Source organism: Octodon degus, unplaced genomic scaffold (assembly GCF_000260255.1).
Source record: "Octodon degus isolate 3935 unplaced genomic scaffold, OctDeg1.0 scaffold00051, whole genome shotgun sequence".
NCBI classification, from domain to species: Eukaryota; Metazoa; Chordata; class Mammalia; order Rodentia; family Octodontidae; genus Octodon; species Octodon degus.
Genome location: NW_004524627.1, coordinates 6047753 through 6057414, shown reverse-complemented (window position 1 = coordinate 6057414; position 9662 = coordinate 6047753). Strand labels below are relative to the sequence as shown.

The window sequence follows — 9662 nt, the reverse complement described above, 5'->3', positions numbered from 1 at the left end:
GAGCTGCAGAGCAGCTCTGTGAAATGAGAACCAAGTGTGGCACACAATGGTGGAGTTGTGGGGCACCGTCACAACACAGGGGCAGGGGGGCACTAGGCTCTGCTGGGCAGCCATCCTGTATATAAGATGCTTCGACAGTTAAGCATTGTCCCCTGTGAACCGCAAGCAGTACACACTTCCTTTTAGAACTTGTTATTTTGTTATCTATTATTATTTGGATTTTGAACAAAATTGATGGGGTAGGAGCCAGTGGAGGAATCTTGTTTGATCTGGAAATTTTCTGTAGAGAGTCCAAAAGGTCGGAGAACCAAGTTCCCAAGATCTTTTAGTTTACCTAACATCTCTTCTTTTAGCCTTTCATTACGTTCTTCAATTTGCTTAGGTAATCTCATACAAGCTTCTTTTGCTTGATGCATGGACAGATCCTTTTCTAGTATAGCCTTATAGTCTTCCACGGCTTCATCTAGTTTGTCTGTCTTCTCATACAGCTCTGCTCGCCTCAGTATTGCCCTGATATAGCTGGGATCTAATTGAATTGCTTTGCTGCAGTCACTGATGGCCATCTCCTTCTTGTCCTGTTGCATCCTTGCTGCAGCTCTATTTGAAAACAGATCTGGTCTTCTGGAAGCACACTGGACACATCTGAAGGGTTTGAGTGTAAGAAATCTCAGCTTCTACATAATCTTTCTTGAACTGGTCATTTCCTTCTTCCTTTAGCCTACTGCTCTCTTCTCTTCTTTTCTGTTTCTCTTCATCTTATTCCCAGTTCTAATAAGTGTTCTTCATCTAGTTCCAAGGAATTCACATCATCATTGGCTTTGTTCTGAACCTTATCCGCTCAGGACTCCTCCTCAAATGAGGCACTGCAGTCGTGAAAACACTCTTCTTCACCCTGGTCCTCAACATCCTTGAGCTGCTTGCTCTGAGAATGCTGATCTTTGGGATCAGGAGCTACAGGCTGGGCACAATCTGCTTCCTGCGACTCTGCAATCTTCAAACCATTGACCAGATCCTCTGGAAGCTTACAGTTCTCTGACTTCTCCTCCATGCTGACTTGTTATGGCAGTGAGGCTGAAACTAGCCTCACAGCTCCACTGGCTTCCACTTTCCAAGTCTGTCTGAAAGAATTTTAAAAGATTGAAATAATAGAGCTGTGTTCTCTGATCACAATGGAATTAAATTAGAAGTCAGCAGTAGAAAGAACCTGGAGGAATTTAAATTATGTGGGAAACCAAAAACTGTTCTCTAAAGTCACCAGTAGATTGACAGAAAAATCACAGAAGAAATAGAAAATAAATTAAAATGAAATGATACTAAAATGGGATAAAGCTAAAACAGTGGTTTAAAAAATGGACTATTTCAAAATAGAAAGGTCTTGGGAGATGGAGTGGCTAGAGAAGTCAAGGTAGCAAGAAGCAGGAAAGAAATAATACTGCTAAGAGCAGACATAAAAGCATCAGATAATAGAAAACTGGCAGCAAAGTCAACAAAACCAAAGTGAACTCCATGAATGCATCAACACAGTTGAGTGAGAATTTAGCTGGACTAAATGAATAAGGGGTGGGAGGGACTCAAAATAGTGAAAGACTCAAATGAAAGGAAGCCACAACTACCAACCAAACATAAACTAAATCTTATAAATGGAATTATGAATGAAAGTGTGCCAACAAACTACAGACCTAAGTGAAATGGATGAGTTCTGAGACCTAAACATCAATGCTGACCTAAGATATAGAAAGTCTGAGCAGATCAATTCTAGCATAGTAAAAAGGCTGAACTACTAATCACACATCTCACAAAGAAAACCAGGCCTAGAGTGCTTCCCTATCAGGAATGCTTTACTAATTCTCTCAAAGAACAAGTGCTATGGTTTGTATCTAGTTGTTCCCTTAAGCCTCATGCAGCCATGGGTTGGGGACTTCTAGAGTTTGAGATTAATTCATGATCCACTGGGATTATGGGTTTTAGTACTGCTGGGATTATGGGTGTGAGGGTTACACCCCACCTGGGGCATATAGCCTGAATGCAATTTAAGAGAGACAGGCTTCCTCTCTGCAGCCATTGTTGTTGCTACTCCACCATTTTGCTCTCTTGCTCTTTGCCACCACCATGAATGGATGCTCTCTGTCATGTACTGCTGTGCCTTGAAGCCAGCTGAGTATGGACTGAATCCTCTAGTAACTGTGAGCTAAATAAACCTTTTCTTTCTTCATCTTGAGTGTCAGGTATTTGTCCCAGCAATGAGAGAAGAGTAACTGAGACAACAGGAGAGCAGGGAATATTTCCCAACTCCTTTATGATGCCTGTTTTGTCCGATAAAACAAAATAAATGACATCCCAAGAAGAATATAGACACATATCCTTATGAATACAGACATACAAAACTTCAATAAACTACCAGCAAACTGAATCAACAAGATTGTAAAAGATGACATACTATGAACATGTGGGATTTATCATAGGAATGCAAAACTATTTTTAACACAGGGGAGAAAAAGAATCTAATGTGATAAATTATATTAAAATAACACAGAATAAAATTGAAGCAATCATCTCAATCAATTCAGAAAATGTAGTTTGCCAAAACTCAGTGTGCTTTCATAAAAAATCCAATAAACCAAGAATAAAAGAAAACTTTTCCAATCTGATAAATACTATGTATCAAAAACTCACAGCAAATATCATATTTAATGATGAAAGATGAATACCTTTCCTTTAAAATGAAGAGCAATACAAGGACATCCATTCTTGCCAACTTTAATATTGTGTTGAAGATTTTACCCAGAACAACCAAGCAACACAGAGCAAAAGGCAACCAGATGCAAAAAAAAAAAAAAAAGAAAGGCAATTTCCTTGAAGACATACTCTTGTGTATAGGAAACCCTAAGTTATGAACAAAAGCTATTAGAGATAACAAATGGACTAAGAAAAATTGTAGGATATAAGATTTATATCTGAAAATCAGTTGTATAGGAACCATAGCTACATAAAAGCAGTAAACAATCAAGTAAAATAATTCAATTTACAATTACATCCAAAGGAATAAACTACTAAATTCTTAGAAACAAACTTAACAAAGTGCAAAACTTACTCAATAAAAACTACAAATATGTCGAAAGGAATTTTAAAAGACATAAATGAATATAAAACATCATATGCTTACAAATCAGAAGATTTACTGTCTCTGGATGGTGATTCTCCCCAAATTGACCTGCAGACTGAGTGAAACCTTGCAGAGCCCTAGCTGCCTACATTTTTTCCTTTTGCAGAAGCTGACAAACTGCTCCTAAAATTTATATGTGAGTACAAGGAATCAAAATAATCAGATGATACTGAAAAAGAAAAGCAAACTGGGTCAACTCAAGTTTCCCAAATCAGAACTGTACATGTAGTTATCAAGACTGGTACTGGCATAGGAGAGATATATACAAAAGGTATAGTGTTAAGAATCTAGAAATAAACTCTTATGTTTGTGGTCAATGGATTTTTGTCAAAATTCCAAAACAGTTCAACAAAGACAAGGTTCTTTGAATGATATAAGATAGTGAAATACTCACATTCAAAAGACTCCTATCTTATGCCACATACAAAAAATGAACTCAAATTGAATCTACACCTATATGTAAGAGTTAAAACTCTTAGAAGAAAACATCACAGTAAATCTTCCAGACCTTGGAATAGGTATTACTTTCCTATCTCCCCAGTCCCCAAAAGCATAAGAAACTAAAGAAAAAAAATAGATGAATTGGACTTTATCAAAATTAAAAGCTTTTGTGTTTCAAAGGAAGTCTTAAGTGAAAAGACAGAATATGGTAAGGTAGAAAACATACTCAGCTGATATATCTGATAAGGGACTTGTAAGCAAAATATACAAAGAACCCTTACAACATAATAAAAAGGGAAGTATCTCTATTAAGAATCAGTGCAGGAGTGCCAGGGAGATAGCTCAGTAGAATAAGCACCTGACTGGAAAGCACAAGGTCCTGAGTTCAATCCCCAGTACCACAAAAAAAGTGCAGTATTTTGATAAAAATTTCTTCAAAGAAGATGTGTACATAAGAATACATTCAAGTTATCATTTATCATTATGGAAATGTAAGTTAAAACATAATTAGAGGGACCGGGGAGATAGCTCAGTAGAATAAGCACTTCCCTGGCAAGGGCCTGAGTTCAATCCCCAGTTCCGCAAGAAAAAAATAATAATTACATACTAGAATAGTTGTAATTAAAGAGACATAAAAGTAATAAGTGCTAAACCAGACATGGTGGTATACACCTATCATCCCAACACTCAAACATGCTGAAGTAGGAAGATCATGAATTCAATTTAGTAATTTTGAACAATTTAGTAATTCACCAATTTTTCCTGAAAAATTTAGCAGTTTTGCAAGACCCTGTCTCAAAATCCCAAACTAAAAAATGACTGTGGCTATAACTCACTAAGAAGTCCTTAAATTCAATTCCAGTACTGAAAAAATTTCCATAAAATATGCCTGTAATGTACATGAATATACACTTATATTCACATATATATATACATAGATATGTTTGAGAGAACTGAAAGTATATGTCCTTACAAAAATTCATACACCAATATATACAGTAATAACATTCAGAATAGTGAAAAGGTAAAAATAAGAAAATGCTTATCAAATGATAAATGAATAAACTATGTAATATACCCACACAATGTAATGTTTAGAGCTTTAGAAATAAACAAAGTGTTCCTGGACATGCTCCAACACAGAGACATGCTTCAACTGCTGGTATGAGACAAAGCGCTGGGCCCTATAGTATGTAGCTCTGCTTATGTGAACTGTCCAAAATGAGCAAATCTACAGTGACAGAAAGTAGAGTAGCAGTTGGCAGAGGCTGGGGTGAGAGGAGATTCTGTGAGGGTGGGTTTTATCTTGGGATGATGAAGATTTCTAGACATATCATGGTGCTGAATGTGTAAGTTAAGTTTGAGTTATGTAATTTGTGTATCATATTTCTAAATCTGCTTTTAAAACTACAAAAATTTTAAAGAAGGCATATCTATATGAAGAGAAAAATCATGATCACATTTTATAAGATCCATGTTAGCCCTACTAATTCAACCAAAATTCCAGAGTCAATGTAATACCAGTCAAACAAGCTTTTCTTCTGGACGGTTAACAACCTAAGTTTGCAGACCAAAATTAGAGAAAAAGGAGGGATACAAGGAAAACCAACATTTTGGCCCTAGCCTTCTAAGGTCAATTAAGACTCAGGACATATGAGAACTTGTACTGTAATGTCATGTACCTCGGTAGTGTCCCAAATTTTCTGATCAAGAAGATTATGGGGCCAAAGAGGAAAGTGATCGATGACATAGAGTGGGCCTAAGGAGAGTCACATGGGGAGAAGATACTCTCTCAGGCTTTCACAGAGAGCACATTGGCCAAGCATTGGCCGTGACTCATCCACATGGCTGCACTGATAAAGGTTCTACAATCTGAGGTACAGGATCTCAGGACAAATCCTGAGGGCATTTCACTGACCTTCTCAGACCAAAAAGCTACAACTCTTGTTGCATAGGCCCTGCTTTACCTTGGTCTTAACCATCCAGCAGAAAAGTATGAAGTCGAAATGTAAGAAATAAAGCCATGCTGTTAAGTTGAGCTGTGGGGGACTCAGGTCAATAATTTCTGACATTTCCAGTTAAACAGAAGACCCAATGCTATTATGGGCTACTGGACTCTTTTAGAATATTTTGCTGAGTTTACACACCTATAATATTCAATAACGGAACTTAGAAAAAATGGGGTATACAGATGAATGTCCAATTTGTATCTGTGTATTCAAAGTGGTTGGGGTAGATATATAGTTGTATTGTGTTAATGAATAGAATGATTTGTTCTAATGGTGTTTGTAAATAGGATCACAAGTCCGCATCTTGTACAGCAATTAACCACTAAGAAGAATATATGCAGTGTATTATTTGTTGAAAAAAAATAAATAAAAATAAAAAAAACACAGGAAAAAAAAGAGTTTAGGGATTAATAGACTTTAAAAAAGAAAAAAATCTAATGCAAAACTACTCTGTGAAAGAACTAGCACTCAAGAAAGTCAAATAAATATTAAAGAACAAAGTGATGCTGATGGATTGTCTTACAACTGTGAAAACTTATTTTACGTTTACCAAGACAGAAGTGTTAGTACAAGAATAAGAGGCAGATGTTAGGCAGCCAGGACAGACCCAGACACACAAGCAATCTTGATGTATGAGAGAGGAGGCATCCAACCCTCAGAAAAGAGGAAAGATGAACAAAATCTACTCCACCAATAAGTATTTGAAAAGGCCCAAACACACCAGCAGACAAAGGTGCTAAACACTAAAAATGCAGTTAAATATCATTCCATACTTATCAGATTGCCAGCTTCAAGCCTGACCTCCTATTGAACTGGCAAGAATATAGAACAACGAGAACTCATATCCCATTTTCAGAAGTTTAATTTGAACTTTACAGATATCAACATATAGTCAAGTTATTCCATTTTTAAGAATGTGTCATAGAAAAATCTCTCACACAAGTGTACACAGTCAAGGGAAGTATGTCTTGGTCACTTGTTTCATTGCTAGGATAAAATGTCTGACACCTATAACTCAGAGGAGAGGGGTTTATTTTAGCTCATGCTTATAGTCCATGGAAAGAGGGTGCCAGCAGAGAAGAGCTGTTCATAGCCTTGTGGCAGAGAAGCAGGAAGAATCCAGGAAGCATTGGGTCCTCCTGGGTCATGCCTGCTGTGACCCTCCTCTTCTGGCCAGGCCAGACCTCCTCATGCCAAGTCAGCTATGATGCCCCTATAAGCCAATCACATCCCAATGGTCTCATGAGGTGACTACATGAGGCTTCAGGGAGGACATCTACATGTGAACTATAACAAAATGCCAAGAAATGCTTCTAATAGCACTGTTTGGGGGCAGGGGCAAGAACTGGACATAGCCTAACTTTCTATCAAAGAACAAATATCTACTTTGTTTGCTACTAAATTCCTAGTACTTGGAGTAGTGCCTAGCACTCTAGTAATGCTAAATATTTATGTATTTAGTACTTAATAATTATGTTTATTTAGTAGTTAATAAACAGTTTCTAAATAAATATTTTCTGAATAAATGTAAAAGATGATAATTTTGAAGACATTCCCAAATCTCTTCCATCCATTAAAAATCTGAGTGAAAAAGAGAAGTTTCAGTAAAACTATTCATAATCCCTGTTAGACTAGTCTGGGATTTACCTGCCAAGATCCAGCAGATTGTAATTAATTAATCTCTCACACAGCAAAAAGAAAGGAATAAGCCTTTTTGCAGGTACTTGCCTCTTACCTTCACTTTATTGCAACCAACCACAACCTTTCAAAAATGTGGAAAAAATAATTTGCTTCTAAAATATTAGCCTTCATTGCCTACTGAAAAAATATTTTCCATCAAAGAATATAACCATCAAGGTGAAGGTATTTTTTTATGTATTTGGTACAGGGTCTCACTACACAGCTCAGACTCATAATGATTCTCCTGTTTTCAGCCTCCCCAGCACTGAGATTATAGGCAGGAACCAGCAAGCTGGGACTCAGCACTCCTGGGGTTGGGGCTGGAGTGGCATGTCATGCTGGGGATTGAACCCCAGTCCCTGTGCTTGCTGAAGCAAATGCTTAGGCCCTGAGCTATCTCACCAGCCCTAAGCTGAAAGTACTTTCTAAAATGTGGCATAATTATAAATTCTTGTTTACATTCTCAAGCGTCACTACTTCTGATATCAGATTTGCCAACAAAGAGGAATGAATGGTTTAAGTTGCTGCTACTTGGAGTCTTCTGGAGTGCAAGCTCCTCAGGTCACAGTTGGAAATTTTCCACAGTAAGACTGATGGCAGGAGGTCTTCCTGGACCATTTGTTCAGGAGGACAACCTGCAGTCAACTTCATAAATTCCAGAAGTGGTCCCAGGAGCTCAGACTATCTGAAGAGAGTTAGTTTGTGAAATTCAAGTCATTCATCAGTAATCAACAGGAGTGCTGGTCACAAAGGACTGTCAGAAATCACAGGGATACTTGGCATATCAGGCTGCACTCTACATAGCAGCAGCAGCAGGACCAACGTATCCAGCAGTTCTTCATGTGAAAGTGCCTGGGGGCTCTGATGAGCTAAGTTAATTCTGAAACTGAGAGGACAGAGGAGCAGGACATATGCCAAGCTGCTGAGCAATGTGATAAGATGCCTAGGCCAATGCCATAAGTCTTTCTCAAGGAGCATGCCTGGGGAAGAACATCCTAGTGCTGTTGCCTTCTCCAGATGGTTCTTGAGTACAATTATAGGTTCTCTTGCATCAGTCACAGCTCTAAGCCAGTTCAGTGCACAGTGTTGAGAGCTAGACACTGTGGGATGTAACTCCAGCAGAGGCAAGTGCAAGAGGCAAACCCCTGGCACTCTAGTGCAACAGAAGTGGCCTCAAAGCAGAGTTAAAACATTGAAGTCAGGCTGAAGAGATGGTGATTTCCATATGCATTATGTTTCTCTCTGAGAGTGAAGGTATCTCCCTCCTCCTCTGGGACTGCTGAAGCTGTGAGCCACAGAGTCAGAGGTGTGGCACAGCATGTGACTTTGCCTGACTATGTTATCTTGGGGAAGTGTTCTTGTTCCCAAGTTCCTTGCTACTCTTATTTGGTCAAAATTAAGGGCAAATTTTCTGGTGGGAAATACGGTTGAAAGAATGGAGCTGCTCAAGGGTCAAAAATTCCATTTAAGATCCAGGAGAAAAGGGAATTTATTAAAGAACATGCTTCTAACAGCTTTGGGATTTGCCTCGAAAGGAGTTGGGAAATCCTTATTTGTCCTGACTTGATTAAAAATGTCTGCCAATAGCACACTCTGGGACAAAGGCCCAAGCAAGCCATTCAGGCTTTCTTTGAACATCAAAGAGCCCACGGCCTTCTGGGTATCCTTGGAGATGGTAAAAGGAAACAGGAAGGCTCTGAAACTGTGTTGGTGGTATAAAGATCAAACAGGACCCAGGGAGACATAATGCTCCTCTTTATCTCTTGATTCCTGGAGTTTTCAAACTACCTCAAACTGCCCTAAAGCTGGGGAATTAGGGAGGAATTGATGTATCTTTCTTCATGTGGGGAGACAGAACAATGCACAAATTATACCTCACCCCAAGGAACTCCTCTGTTCTGCAAGCAACTTTTGCTTCTGAGAGATCTCATCACACATGCCCCATCTTGCCATATTCCTGATGTCCTTGGAGAAAATGGACAACTTCCTCTTTCACCTCAGCTATATTTTGTACCTTCTTTAATTATAGCACTCATTACATTTCATGGCATTTATTTCCTTATCAATCTGATTCTTTTCCTAGACTGGAATATCCATGTGGGCAAATTGTGTACCTCTTACTCATCTTTCCTAATAGTACCTAGCACAGTCGTGGGTGCATACTATGAAGAGAATCAACTCTTTGATCCATTAACACTATCCTGTGAACCTCACAGAGGAATACTTCCTCCTTGCTCCCTATCATGTACTTATTCTCATCATTTAATCTTGTTTCTGTTCTTCCCTTTGTCTGAAATACCCTCCAGTCTTTTTCATCTATCCTTTCCTATCTTTAAACATTTTCTGTGACCAATAATTGAAACTTGTCA

At 38.4% G+C, this 9662-nt stretch overlaps 1 pseudogene; it reads right to left on the bottom strand.

Moving 5' to 3' along the window:
• Positions 1 to 200: 200 nt before the first annotated feature.
• Positions 201 to 1048, bottom strand: LOC101561913 (annotated as a pseudogene).
• Positions 1049 to 9662: the final 8614 nt, after the last annotated feature.